Source organism: Marmota marmota, unplaced genomic scaffold (genome assembly GCF_001458135.2).
Source record: "Marmota marmota marmota unplaced genomic scaffold, marMar, whole genome shotgun sequence".
Lineage (NCBI taxonomy): Eukaryota > Metazoa > Chordata > Mammalia > Rodentia > Sciuridae > Marmota > Marmota marmota.
Window position 1 is genome coordinate 3236530 of NW_026000051.1, and position 14474 is coordinate 3251003.

Sequence of the window (14474 nt, forward strand, 5' to 3'; positions counted from 1 at the left end):
AAAAAAAAAAAAAAAAGAAGAAGAAGAAGAAAGAAAGAAAAAGAAGGTTGCCTAAAGGGAACTCCCAGAGCAGGTCATTGTCCTCTTCCCCAAGAGAGGCTGTGGGCCCCTCAGTGTGTCCCTCAGTACCCTGGGGTCATCAGCACTGAAGTGTTGGAACCTACTGCGCACCTGTCAAGCTGCCAGAGGCTGAAGGTCAGGTGAGAGCAGGGTGCATGCTCAGTTTCTATCCTGTGAGTCTACAAGGGCAACCTGGCAGCTCATGGTGCGTAGAGGTCCTTGGGTTCACAGAGGAGGGGGCTGCACCTAGCTACCCTAGCTAAAGTCAGAGAAGGCTCCCAAGGGAGGTGACTTAATTTGCAACAGAAAGTGTTTGGAATGTCTGGAAGGGGTACCGAGGAGGCTGGAGACACAGGAGCTCACAGGGCTCATCCCCTGCCCTGCCTCAGGGTTACCAAGGGGCTGTCAGAAACTGGCAGGAGGCAGGTCAGAGGATGCCATCTGGCTCCTGCGTGACTCATCTTTTTCCTTAGAACAGTGATTTCCCACCCTCAATCTCCCAAACCTCCCAAGGGCTGGCTCCTGACTTTCTAATCCAGGTGGGGTGACAGAGGAGCACAGGACAGCTAAAGGCACTAAGGAAGTTCTTCACCCTGCTTCCCCCACCCCCATCTCTGCCAGTCCCCAGAGCAGCCGTCCTTGCTGACGCAAATCAAGGTGTCCAGTCTCAGGATTGGAGGTTCCTCTGTCCTGACTGTCTCCAGCTGCCCGGGTTCTCAGATGGCACGTGTGCCAGGACACCTAGATGGCCAGGAGCAGGCTTGACCCCTGCTCCTGCAGCCATCAGGCTAACTTACTCCAGCTGTAGCAGGACAGGGCGTCCCTGCCATACCTGTCCTAATAGACCTGGGCCACATTCCACTCCTGGAGGGCACTGCCAGCTCCCTGAAAAATCTCCAAGGGTACATCCCTCTGCCTCATTCCTGCAGAGCTGGGAGCTTTGAACTTCCAGCTGGGGACCTCCTGTGCTTTTCTGGGACTCTGGGTAAGTCCTTTCCCTGCTCTGAGCCTCATTTCTCCCCCTAGAAAACGGATGGGCCCTTCTCAAAGATTCCCGCCAGGCTCCATCATGTATGAACCTGCCCTTGGGAGTGAGATTTTGATTTTGGATCAAAGGGAATAAAGGGTGGGAGGCCTGCTGTTTGTCTCACTGGAGTCCCCGCCAGTCCCCTGTGGGCTAGGAACCTGCAGTCTGAGCCTCAGAATCTATTTCTCTGTGCTCCAATTCCCAAGTCAAGGGAACCAGGCCTGTCACTGTACTGCTCAGATCCCCCCAGGCTGTCCTTTCCTTAGGGGTGAACAATTGACTCAACAGGTTTTTACCAAACATTTGTCTTTGGGAACTCTTATTGATCCAAAAAAAGAAAACAAGAAAAAATCTGGATTTACTATCTCATAAGAGACTTTCTTGTGTCATTAAACAAATGTTCTTAGAAAGGTTATAGGTTTAATTTCTTGTTGTTTTGTTTTGGTACTGGGGATTGAACCCAGAGGCATTTTACCGCTGAGTTATACCCCACTATTTTAAGACAAAGTCCCACTAAGTTGCTCAGGGCCTCCCTAAGTTGCTGAGGCTGGCTTCAAACTTGCAATCCTCCTGCCTCAGCCTCCTGAGTCACTGGAATTGCAGGTGTGCACCACCGAACCCAGCTCAGCTTTTTATTTTATTTTTTTTCTTTCCCTCATTTAGTGCTAGGGATTGTGCGTGCGAGGTAGGCTCTCTACCTCAGAACTATAATCCCAGGCCTGGTTACTGCATTGTCATCCCAGGGCTAGTTCATAGTGAGCTGGGGCCATTTTTTCCCCCCGCACTAAAGCTTCAGTCCTGGAATAGACCTGTCCTGCCCCCTTCTATAGAGGCACTGCGTTGTCTCAGCAACTGGGAGTCACCTGGCATCCTTCAGTGCCTCAGATAGCGGCCTGTGAAAAGCCGCCTCACCCAAACACCAAGTTGCGCTGTAGAGGAGTCCAGAACCAAGGTCCTACTTGTCCTCCTTGATGTAGGTGGTGGGAGGCCAGCCTGTCTGTCCTGCAGAGTGGAAGCTGGACAAGGGATGGCCCTGTCCCTGAGGGGCTGGTGGTCTCCTGTAAGAAGGGGAGCTAATAGTGGTGGCTGCGCTCACCTCCTTAGAAAGGGGTCTGGGGTGAGAGTTTGGACTTTAGAAAGAAATGAAGAGCAGCATGGGCCCAGCTCGGTGCTCTGGGCTGAGTGAGGTTTTTTTTGTTCTGCTCCGGAACAAAATAGGGACAATAAAACCTTCTTTATAGGTTGGGGCGCTATAGCTGCACCCAGTCCCGCTGCTCACCTTGTTATGGGACAATTAAGTAGAGAAAAGGCGTTTTAGCAGGGAAGGTAAACTTTACTCAGAAAGCAGGCTCAGCTGGGCATAGTGGCTGTCGCCTGTGATCCCAGTGACTCCAGAGGCTGAGGCAGGAGGAGCGTGAGTTCCCAGCCTCAGCCACTTAGCAAGGCCCTAAGCAACTCAGGGAGACCCTGTCTCTAGATAAAACATAAAAAAGGGCTGGGTGTGGCTCAGTGGTTAAGCGCCCCTGGGTTCAATCCCTGGTACCAAGGGAGGAAAAAAGCAGGCTCAGCCAGAGGATGAAGGACCCTTGCCCAAAGTCTGTCTTTCCAGAAACCTCTTTAGGGGTGGTTAGTACAGGCTTTGATGGGTGTCCCAGCTGGTAGGTGTCTTTCACTGCAGGTGACCTAGATGATGAGCATCTGACCCGACTTGTCACACACAGTTGCTGGCATATTACACAATGGACAGGCCAGAGGGGATGGTGGCCCCAGGCCCTTTTGCTGATCTCTAGACTTTCAGTAATGAAAGAAGATGTCCTTTGTGCTTGGCCTCAATGAGGACCAGGGCACGTAGCTCAGGACTCAGGCAGGTACCAGGTGCTCCCTGAATTCAGAGGAGGGCCTGGGTGGACACAGAGGCCTCAGAGAAGAGGTGGAGCTGTGCAGGCCCTGCTGGGGGCAGGCACTACAGGGCAGCCAGGCAGGGGGCAGGACTTGAGCCCAGGAGGGCCAGGTGGCTCCCAAAGCTGAGGATCTGTACATTCAGAAAAGGAGGCTGTGGAGGCTGCGGGTCTGCCTGAGGCCGCTTCACAGGCCGGGCTGGGATGGCCTGCACTTTACCCTGTGTCAAGGCGCTGACCTCACCTGGACATCAGGCCCTGCGGGGGCAGGGTGTACATGTCACCACCCAGTTCGTGGGCACTGAACATTCCAGATACCCTGGAGTCACCCACCTGCCTCTGTCCGGGCTGGTGCGTTAGCTGCCCAGGCTGATGGAGGTGTGTCCCACGGGGGGAGGGCGCTGGCCCCTGGCCGACAGAGGCCTGGGAAGCTGTGTTGGAAGGCGTCCTGAAGGTCACCCGGGACAACTCTGGCCCACTGCCCTGCGTGACTGGGCCTCGAGCCCCTGGCTGCCTCCTTTGCAGCACTTCTCCCACTGATTTATTTTTGACTAATACCCATAACAGTCATGACGTCTGTGGGACACGGAGTATTGGCCAGGAAGCATGATAAGTGCTTTTTGTGTGTCAACTCATCATGTCTCACTCCAGTCCTGTGAGGCAGGTGCTGTCATTATTCTCACTTCAGAATTGATTCTCAGAAAGGTCTAGTAATTGGCCAGAAGTCACACAGCACATAAATGCCTTCTCTCCAAGGTCTGTGATTCAGAGCCCCCTCACTTGTTATTAACACCTTCATTAAGTTACATTTTATATACCATAAAGTCCTCTTGTTTTCAGCATACAATTCCATGATTTTTAGTAAATTTACAGAGTTGTGCCACTATTGCCGCAAAGCAATTATACTGACAGGTCCCAGATCCCCGGGTCTGTGTGGGCTCTCATTCTTTCTTCCACCCCAGCATCAGGCAGCCCGGAATCCCGTGGTACTGGGGATTGAACCCAGGGGTGCCTTGCCACCGAGCCACATCCCCAGCCTTCTTATTTAATTATGAGACAGGGTCTCACTAAGTTTCCCAGGTTGGCCTCGAACTTGTGATCCTCCTGCCTCAGCCTCCCGAATAGCTGGAATTACAGGCAGGCGCCACTGCACCCAGCCTGGTGGTGTCTGCTGAGATATCCTTGTGCACAAACCTATAAACACAATCAAGCAGTCCTCCTCACTTTGTATAAGTCTGATGCAGATGAGCTTTGGGGACCAGGGTTTAGTTAAACAACCCAGTCCCTCAAGGTCACGGTTGCCATGTCAGCAGCCATGTCATATTAACTATGAGTAACCAAGAAACACCAACTTTGCAGCTAGTTCTCATCCCTGATCAGAAGGGAAATGATGGCTCAGTGCAGGTCGATCAGTCACCCACCAAGTCCCCTCCTGCAGAGTCAGTTGAGTGCTGGCCACTTCATGGACAGGCAGCAAAGCATGCCTTGTCTCACCTCCTGCCACCTGGTGACAAAACCCTGTGACAGCCCACAGAAAGGGATTGTCCAAGGAGGGAACAGGCCCACAAAGGCAGAAGGGTGGCCAGGCCAAGAAACGTGGTCAGCGTGGAACCAGCCTGCCTTTTCCAGATAACCTGAATATGTTCTCTGGCAGAATGCCAAGAGCAGCACGCTCCTTTTTGCAGCTGCATGATAGTGTGCAATGGGGACAACTGTACGGTGATACTGAGCCATACTCAGGGACACTGGGATCATCTGATGGTCCAGGTGTGTGGCTATGTGTGTAGGTAGAATATTCCCGTAAGATCCATTTCCGGGGAGGAGGCACTGCATTGCATTAAAGAGTAATGTATGTTATTACTTTGCCTTCCAAAACTGATACCAATGAGCACTTGAACCCGATTTTTTTTTCTTTATTGTGGTGCTGGGGATTGAACCCAGGGCCTTCTGCATGGGAGGCAACACTCTACCAACTGAGCTATATCCCCAGCCCCTTGAACCCATGTTTTCAAATCATGTATTATGGCTTTCCAGTGCCTTATAACACCAATTGGGTGGGTTTCAAACTCATTCTTCACTTATCTGAGGCAAAACAATAGTTTCATTTTAGTTTACATTTAATTAATTATGAGTAACCTCAAGCAAGTTTTTGGTGGGTCTGGACCTGGAACACATACTAGGCAAGTGTTCTACCCCTGAGTTATATGCCCAGCTGCAAAGTTCTCTTTGTTGTGGGTTAATTTCCCATAGATATATATAGGGAAATTATACACACACACACACACACACACACACACACACTAGAAATTAGGGATGCTTACCTCTAACCTAGGTCCTTTTTATTTCTCACTTTAAGACAGGGTCTCACAAAGTTGCTAAGGCCGGCCTTAATCTTGCAATCCTCCTGCCTTAGCTTCTGAGATGCTGGGATCACAGATGTACAACACCACACCCACCTCCAATTCTATCTTTCGACTACTTTTGCTTTTCTATTGAAACGTGGGCCTTTTGTTAGATTTGTAGGAATCCTTTGTTTTAGTTGTAGGTGAACACAGTACCTTTATCTTATTTATTTACATGTGGTGCTGAGGAAGAGCAGGGCCTCACACATGCTCTAGCAACCAGCCCCAGCCCCAGCCCAGAATCCTTTGTCTGTTAAGGCTCATCTGTACTGACTTGGCCGGGTTGCTTTTGGTTTCCTTCATTAGATCATGCACTCCTTAAACAATAGGACAATTCACACTTTTACACATGGTGGTGGCTGCGGGAGTAGCACATGACCAGTCCAGTCTTTGCTGAGGTACTAAGGTGTGTGCCCCGTGTGGCTGGCCCCCGTCAGGTGTGGAGCAGTAGGGTAGAGTCTGTGACAACTCACTCTGGGTGACAGGAGACATTCCTTCTCTCATTCAGTGAGTTTATTGACCAGTTACTCTGTGCCAGGTGGAAGACCCAGCCTGCTAGGAACAGAAAAATACCCAGCCTGGGACTCAGGTGAGCTGGCCCCAGTAGCAACCTGGTGGGTCATTCCCCCTTCCCCAGTTATCAGTATCCTCACCCATAAAACGTGCCTGACCAGACTGCATTCCCCCATTTTCCACGGAGCATCCATCAGTCTCTGCATCTTTGGTGCCCTCAGAATGAGGAGCAGCCACCATGTCACTGCTCCAAGTCTCCCATGCTCCACAGTGGCAGTAAGTACAGGCTTTGAAGTCAGAGTTCTGAGTTCAAATCCTGGCTCTTGTCATCTTTGGCTTTGGCTATGTGACTCAGCTTCTGGATGGAATCTTTTTCCTGGGGTTAAAAGTGATGCACCCAGCCAGGTTCCATGGTGCATGTCTGTAATCCCAGCCACTTGGGAAGCTGAGGCAGGAGGACCACAAGTTTGAGACCAGCCTTGGCAACTTAGTAAGACCCTGTCTCAAAATAAAAAAAAATAGAAAGGGCTGGGGATGTGGCTTAGTGGCAAAGTGCCCCTGGAAGGAAGGAAGGAAGGAATGAAGGGAGGGAGGGAGAGAGGGAACAGGCTGAAAACAGGCTGGTGGATGGGGAAAGGGACATTATTGTTTAATGGGCACAGAGTTGCAGTTTTACAGGATGAAACAGGCTCAGGAAGGAGAATGGCAGTGATGGTTCCCAACAATGTGAGAGTTTAATATCGTCAACCGTCCACTTAGAAATGGTGAAAATTTTTATATGACCTGCATCTTACCAGAATTTTTAAAATTTGAAAAAAAAAAAAAAATTGAAAGGGCTGGGACCTGTAAGGCGCTCAGAGTAAATAGAAGGCCATGGTCTTTACCCTTAGGTCCTCGGCGTTGGAGGACTGACTAGGGGAGCCCTGGGAAGAGGGGAGGCTTGGGGAGTAGGAGGTGGACGTGGCCTGGGAAAGGCTGTCTCAGAGCAAGTAGGAGGAGGCCCTGGCCACAGCCCCTGGTGCCCAGGAGTGAATTCCGAGGCAGGTCCCCAGTCACCGGAGAACTGTGGACTAGGAAGCCAGCAGCCCTGCGTCCCCCACTGAGCCTGTACAAGCGCCCACGCTGCGCCGGGCCTCCTCTGTAGAGTGAGACGACAGTCCCTAAAGGGCACCCAGGTTGACCTGTGCCCAAACTCAGAGCCCCGGGACCACCTAGCCCGGTCAGGACCAGGCGACTCCGCGCGCCCCCTGCTGGCCGCTTCAGGAACAATCCGAGCCGCCCCAGGGCACCTCCCAGACACCTGGGCGAGGGAGGGGCGAGGGAGGGGCGCGGTGTGGCCTTGGCTCAGACCCTCATGACCCCCTCCCTTTAAGGTTCCTAGAAACTGCCCCCACTACACTCACACGTTCACAGACACAACAGATGTGCACAGAGAGATGCTCAAGTGTAGACACTCATATTTGCACACGAAGTCCCAACCACACACAGATTTACCTGTGTTCAATGCCAGATTACCACTCTCACGGGCCTTAGTCACTGTTGCCTTCGGAGGTCCCTTTCTCTGTAAAAAGAATGCAAGAGTTATGTTTGACACCCATGTTTCTAGAAAGAAGCATCCAGACTGAATTCATTATCCCACATTAATTATTATCTTTTCTTACATTTTAAAAGAAATTAAAATTAAGACATTTTTATGGTCCTCTCAAAGTATCATGGGCTTTCAGATCTATGCCTTTTTTTTTTTTTTTTTCAGTACTGGGGACTGAACCCAAGGATTTGTCTGTCCATGCTAGGCAAGCTCTACCACTGAGCTACACCCCAAGTCCCCAGTTCTAAATAGCCCTTTTGTAACTGATGGAGAAGTTGACCAGCCAAGGTGCAGTGTGAATTCACATACCTGAGCCCCCTGTACCCTGTTATATTGATTTAACGAGTATTCATATAAAGTACCCACTGAGCTCGGGGATCTAGCATGCACAAGGCCCTGGCTTCCATCCCCAGAACTTCAATAAAAAAAGAAGCACCCACTCTATAAGTAGCGTCCATCATCTACTGGGCGTCTCTGTGAGTCCACGAGTAGGTAAAGTGCTTTCCTTGAACTATTTGTATTTATTTGATAGATAAGGAAACTGACTTTAAAAGGCAAACTGACAGTTGGTCCCCCTAGAACACACAGTAGTCACAATACCTACCTCCACTGTCTCTGGACTCAGACCTGGCCTCAGGCCTCTCATCCTTTAGCTGAGTGTTCTGAGGCTGAAGCACCCAACACCCACTCTCCCCTGATGTGACATAGGGAATGTCCCTCCTGGAACGATAACAATCTGTGTTGCTCCAGAGCACAGGTGGTCAGCCCCAGGCATCCTGCAGGGTTCTCACAGGAACCAAGTCAACAGGATGAGCTCCACAGTGACCTCAGTTCCTGAGTCCACCGGCTCCCGTCCGCCCCCAGCCCCTGCACCTGCCATTCTTTTGACCTAGTACATCTTTTCTCTTCCTTTGGGACTCAGCCCTCTAGTGACCTGGCACTAATGTCCTGGGGCTGTTCTAACAAAGTAGCAGCTTTCTAAAGTGGGTAGCTTTAAACAACTAAAATTTATTCCCCAGTGGTACTGGAGGTTATGAGCCCAAAGTCAAGGGATCAACGGGCGTCCTTTCTGTGCGGTTCCGGCGGAGGATCTCTCCCACACCCCTCCCTGAGCTTCTGGCTTCCTCAGCAATCCCTGGCGTCCCTGGCTAGTAGATGCATCTTTCACTTCGGCCGTCTTCCCGTGCCATTTTCCTGTGTGCCTGTGTCTCTCCTGCCCATCTTATAAGGACACCAGGTGGATTAAGATCCACCCTAAACCAATTTGACCTTGTCTTGAATTGATTCATCCACAAAGATCCCATTTCCAAGTAAGATCCTGTTGCATCACCCAACTGAACCCGTCAGGGTCATCCAAGACACAGACACAGAAAGTACCTTTTCTTTGGTGGGAGTGACGGCTCCTCAGCCACAGCTCCCACAGGGGGCCAGGCAGGCAAGAAAGAGCGAGGAGCCGCCCTGAGCCCTCTTGTGGGGGAGAAGCCATTCAATGAGGCCAGGGGTCAGGCTTCAGCCGGTTGAGTCTAGCTTCAGGATGTCCCCTGTCAGCAGATTGACGGACATCTAGGGAGGCCACGCCCATCTCATGTGCTGTGTGGGATCACGGGCAGAGCCAGCGAAAAGGCACTTATGTCACCCGCCCAAACAGAGAGGCAGCGTGGGTCCAGCCCACCCTGTGCGCTCAGCGCCCCTGGAACACACACAGCTGGGCTGGCTCGCCACACCCCCACACTCGTGGCTCAGGGCTGAGGGCGCTCGGTTCCATGTGGCAGCTCCCAACAAGGTCCCATTCTTAGGTACTGAGGATTAGGACTTCACTGTTGCCTCTGGGGCAGAGGGCTGGAGCCGTCACACACGCCCGCCCTGGTCACCTTGCTGGGTGAGTGGAGAAACACTGAGGGGCATTTCCAGCTCCCCTGTGTGGCAAGGTCTTGCTGGACCAGGTCCCTGCTGTAATCTCAGCACGATGCCAGGGCCTGGCCAGAGGAGATGCTTGGGAGAAGTTGATGACAGAGAACGGAGACCCACCTTTGGATGGGTGGCTCCTCTTAAGTACTTGAAAATGCTCTGAAAGGCAGAAATGGCTGCCCATGGAAGGGACTGGCAAGTTGCTCAAGTCTTGCCAGTTTTTTTTATGTGTTGTGTTGGGAATGGAACCAAGGCCTCGTGCATGCCAAGATGCTAGGCCAGCCCTCTACCCCGAGCTACAGCCCAGCCCTGAACTTATTTCTTTATGGTCTCCTTATGGAACCTTCTAGTGTGGGTGTGGGCAAGCCTGAGCACTTTCATACCAAAATATCCATTTTTGGCTGGGTACAGTGGTGCTCACCTGGGATCCCAGCCACTTAGGAGGCTGAGGCAGGTGGATTGCAAGTTTGAGGCCAGCCTGGGCAACTTAACCATCCTAACAAGTAAAAATCTGAACCAACTGAAGAACCAGCATACCCCTCTTAGATCCATCAGAGAACTGAGGTCACAGGACAAATTGCTGCCCTAGAATTGGAGAGAAAGACAGGCAAATAGATGCACAGAAACCCAATTTCCTGGAGTAGAAACTCCCAGAACCTGGACCTGGAAGCGGGCCCTGAGCTGAAATGGATGGATTTCTAGGGGCTCAGTGTGCACAAGTCTAAGACTTAAAAGTTTAAAGGGAAGCAGCATCGTGAGCCCTGCCTCCCAGAGCCCTGCCGTTCCCCACCGTGAACACTGGAGGGAAATCTCCTACTTCTGGCAGGGGGAGAAGTAACAATTTTGACAAAAGCCCAAGTATTCTCTACCCCCGAGCTACACCCCCAGCCCTTCTGATTTTCTTGACAAGACCTGCCCTCCTGAGAAGCTAGACCAGGCGCTGCAAACAATCACGACTGATATGCTAAGGGCTCCAGGGGAAAAAGGAAAAGAAAGACAATGTGCAGGAACAGACAAGTAGAGGAATGGGAAGATCCAACAGAAATGCTCAGGTTCAAAAAACAAAATGAATAGGAATAATGTAGGAATAATTTACTTACCTCAGTAGCCTGGGTGCAGCTGAGGAAAGACCCTCTCAGCTTGAGGATATGACAGCAGAAATATTGAAAATGGAAAAGCAAAGAGAAAAATCACTGGGGATAAAAAAGAAAACAGAATAGAATATTCAAGAACTGGGAGACAAGTAGGAAAGGTGTAACATACATATAAGGGGAATGCCAGAGGAGAAGGAAAAGAGAAAGGAGCAGAAGCAATACTTGCAGCAATAATGACTGAGACGTTTTCCCAAGTTAACATCAGACACCAAGATCTAGGAACCTCTCAGAACACTAGGCAGGAAAAATGCAAACAATACAAACAACAATAAGTGTTGGTGAGGATGTGGGGAAAAGGCACACTCATACACTGTTGGTGGGACGGCAAGTTGGTGCAGCCAATCTGAAAGCAGTGTGGAGATTCCTTGGAAACCTGGGAATGGAACCACTATTTGACCCAGCTATCCCATTCCTCGGTTTATACCCAAAGGACTTAAAAACAGCATACTATAGGGACACAGCCACATCAATGTTTATAGCAGCACAATTCACAATAACTAAACTGTGGAACCAACCTAGATGCCCTTCAGTGGATAACTGGATAAAGAAACTGTGGTATACATATACATACACAATAGAATATTACTCAGCAATAAAAGAGAATAAAATTATGGCATTTGCAGGTAAATGGATGGAGTGGGAGAATATGATGCTAACTGAAGTTAGCCAATCCCAAAAAAACAAATGCCAAATGTTTTCTCTGATATAAGAGGGTTGGTTGATTCATAGTGGGATAGGGAGGGGGAGCATGGGAGGATTAGATTAACTTAGATAGGGCAGAGGGGAGGGCAAGGAAAGAAGGGGGCAAGGAGTGTCAAAAAGATGTTGGAGTGAGATGGACATCATTACCTTAAGAACTTGTATGAAGTCATGAATGGTGTGAATATACTTTGCGTACAGCCAGAGATATGAAAAACTGTGCTGTATATTTGTAATATGAATTCCAATGCATTTTACTGTCATATATAACAAATTGGGATAAATAAATAAATTTTTAAAAATGCAAACAAAACATAACCAAATCTTGGCATATCATATTGAAAGCTCAGAAAATTGAAGATGAAGAAAAAAATTTTTTTGAGGGGTTGGAGATATAGCTTAGTGGTAGGGCACTTACCTAACCTTCACGAGACCTTGGGATCAGTCCCCAGCACCACAAAAAAAAGAAGGGAGGAGGGCAGACAGGATGCCTTAGAATTACATGCATCCTCTCCTAGAAACCATGCAGGCTAGAAGCAAATGAATCCATAGCTTATATTGGGTATTTAAACTGTTTCAGGAGAGAAAAGGAGACATTATGGTCTATTTGGTATAAAGAGGGTGTTGAGGACTGAGGGTGTAACTCAGTGGCAGAGTGCATGCCAGATGCAAGGCCCTGGGTTCGATTCCCCCAAATAAGTAAGTAAACAGGGCATCGAGTCTCACGGGATCACAAATCACTGTCCCAGGGGATGAGCGTGTGAGAGGAAGAATAGGATCTGAGAGGCCGGAGTGTTGGGATCATTCCGCCAAGGTTTACTGAGCACTGCTACATGCCAGGCTGCTGCCGGGGACTGTAGTCAGTAGGACAAACCAATTCCGGTCTTCTGGCACCTTGTGTTCGAGCAAAGGACACGAGCACTGAAGAAACACACAGAGAAATAGACGGCATAATGGCAGGTGGTGATGCGGGCTACAGAGAAAGAGAGAACAGCAAAGGAGCTGCAGATGAGGGCACTATTTTATGCAGGGGGCTCAGGGCAGGCTTTCTGATGAGGAAGGGAACTTGGCAGACACACAGGAGAAGAGCACTCCAGGGAGAGGGGACAGCAATGGCAGAAGAGGCCCTGAGGTGGCACATTCGTTAAGAGGCGTGGCCAGTATTATGGCTTGGTTATGGAACGTCTCCCAGGGGCTCGTGTCTTGAAGGCTTGGTCCCCAGTGCAGCAGCGTCCAGAGTCGGGCCTTCAGGAAGGTGATTGGATCTTGAGGGCTCTGACCTCATCAATAGATTGATCCGCTGACAAATCCAGAATTTGTTTGCTTTATTGGGGGAGGGGTGGAAACTGCAGGAGGTGGGACCTAGTTGAAGGGAGTGGGTCCTGGGGGGGTTATATCTTGTCCCCAGCACACCCCACCCTCTCTGCTTCCTGGCTGCCATGATCTGGTGGCTTTCCTTCCCCTCGCCCTTCTGCCAGCAAGGCCCATAGCGACAGAGCCAAGTTACCCCAGGCTGAAACCTTTGAAACTGGGAGCCAAATTAAGTCTTTCCTCCTTGAAGTTGTTATTCTCAGGTGTTTTGTCACAGCAATGGAAGCTAGCACAACCAAACAGCAGAGATCTGAAATAAAAACAGCTTCAGCAAGATAGAAGTTTATTTCTTGCTTGTGAGAAAGGTGGCTCTAATCACAAAATCTTGATTTTACAACTTGTTGCCACCTAACGACCTGTTGCTGTGTTGCAAACGTCCTGAACCCTGTGCTTCTCAACTCTGCAGCTTGGCCAGCTCATTGCTGCTGCACGTGGCGTCAGCAGGGGTGCCTTGACCGGGGTGGAGAGTCCACTTCCAAGACAGCTCAGGGTCTTGGGCAACTTGGAGCTTTCTGTTAGCCAGGAAGGGACTTGGCCTGGGCCTGGTTTCCTCTCCACGTAGGCCTTCCTCAGGCCCTTTGGACTTTCTCAAGCATGATGGCCAGGTTCCAGGAGTGAATGTGCCAAGAGAGCAGGGCAGACGTGAGAGGCATTGTTTCGCACAGGCCTTGGATGCCACACCTGTTACAGCTGGCCCACTCTAGACCAGGGCAGTCACAGAGCTGCCCCCAGTGTCATGGGAGGGGGAACAAGATGCCACCTCTCCATGGAGGAGTTTCAGAGTCACACTAATAGAACTCACAGAATGGATTGTACCATTGCTTCTGTTCTTTGGAAAGATACGTCTAGCTGAAGCCTAGGCCCGTCGAGGTCTCCCACCTCTCCAGACTCTTGCCCAAATCCACGAGGTCCAAACGCCTCCCTGTAGCGACTCATTCCATCCAGCATGGAGAGAAGGGCAGGGGGGCTCTCACCAAATGCCACTGGTGATTCAGCTCTACTGCCAGAGCATGGCACAGGCTCCGTCATGTCTGCTATGACATGAGGGGTCTGTCGCCCCGGAACAGGGTGGGCACACTACCGCTCACAGCCAGATCCACTGCCACCTGCCTGGCCCTCTACAGAAGGGCTTGCTGATGGCTGTAGAGCAATGGATATTGGGGAACAGCGTGCCTGGACAGCAGCAACAAAGTGGGACGGCCACAGGAAGTGAGGTGGGACCCATGGCCCCCCATGAGATCTCATCCAGCTCTGTGGATTGGTTTGGTTTTTGTTGTTGTTTTTGTCTTGTTTTTGCAATGCTGGGGATGGAACCTGGATCCCCCATCCCAGGGCTCTGAATTTTATTCTTCGTTCAAGAGGTCAGGAGGAGAAAAGCCGCCTGGCACCCACAGTTAGGACTGTGCTTTCCTGTTGAACATGAGCAGTTGCCCAGAACATCAGCATCAGACAAGGCCACCCCATGGCCATGCTGAGTAATCCCATCCAAACACGGACAACCATGAACGCTGTCAAAGCACACAGTCCCAAACACCCAGGCTTATGTAAGTGACAGCTGCTTCTACCAATCACAGCTGCAGCCTCCCCACAGCCAGCCATTCCTATAAATAAAATACGTTGAGGTGCCCAACCTTAAATTATCCCTGTCATTCAGAGAAAACCCTGGGTTTTCTCCTCCCTCAAGCATTCAACTGAAGTTCAAATTTTATAAGTTCCAACACCCTCTGGGCAATAAAAAGGGTGGAGCCTGTGTTGCTTTTACCCTCACTGCAGCTTGTTCAGACACAGTGGTGCTCTTTGGAGTGGCTTTTGGCTGCAGGCCTCAATAGGGCACATCAGTTAAACCTCAACTGG

General features: G+C 50.4%; 1 protein-coding gene across 2 annotated transcripts in view; it reads left to right on the forward strand.

The window, feature by feature from the left end:
- The first annotated feature begins 329 nt into the window (after nt 1–329).
- Nucleotides 330–14474, forward strand: part of Kyat1 (kynurenine aminotransferase 1) — a 27702-nt gene continuing 13557 nt past the window's right edge. For both annotated transcript variants that reach the window (XM_015497472.2, XM_015497474.2), the window contains exon 1: nt 330–1045. The gene's annotated coding sequence lies outside the window, so the exon portion shown is untranslated. The remainder of the gene's footprint in view (nt 1046–14474) is intronic.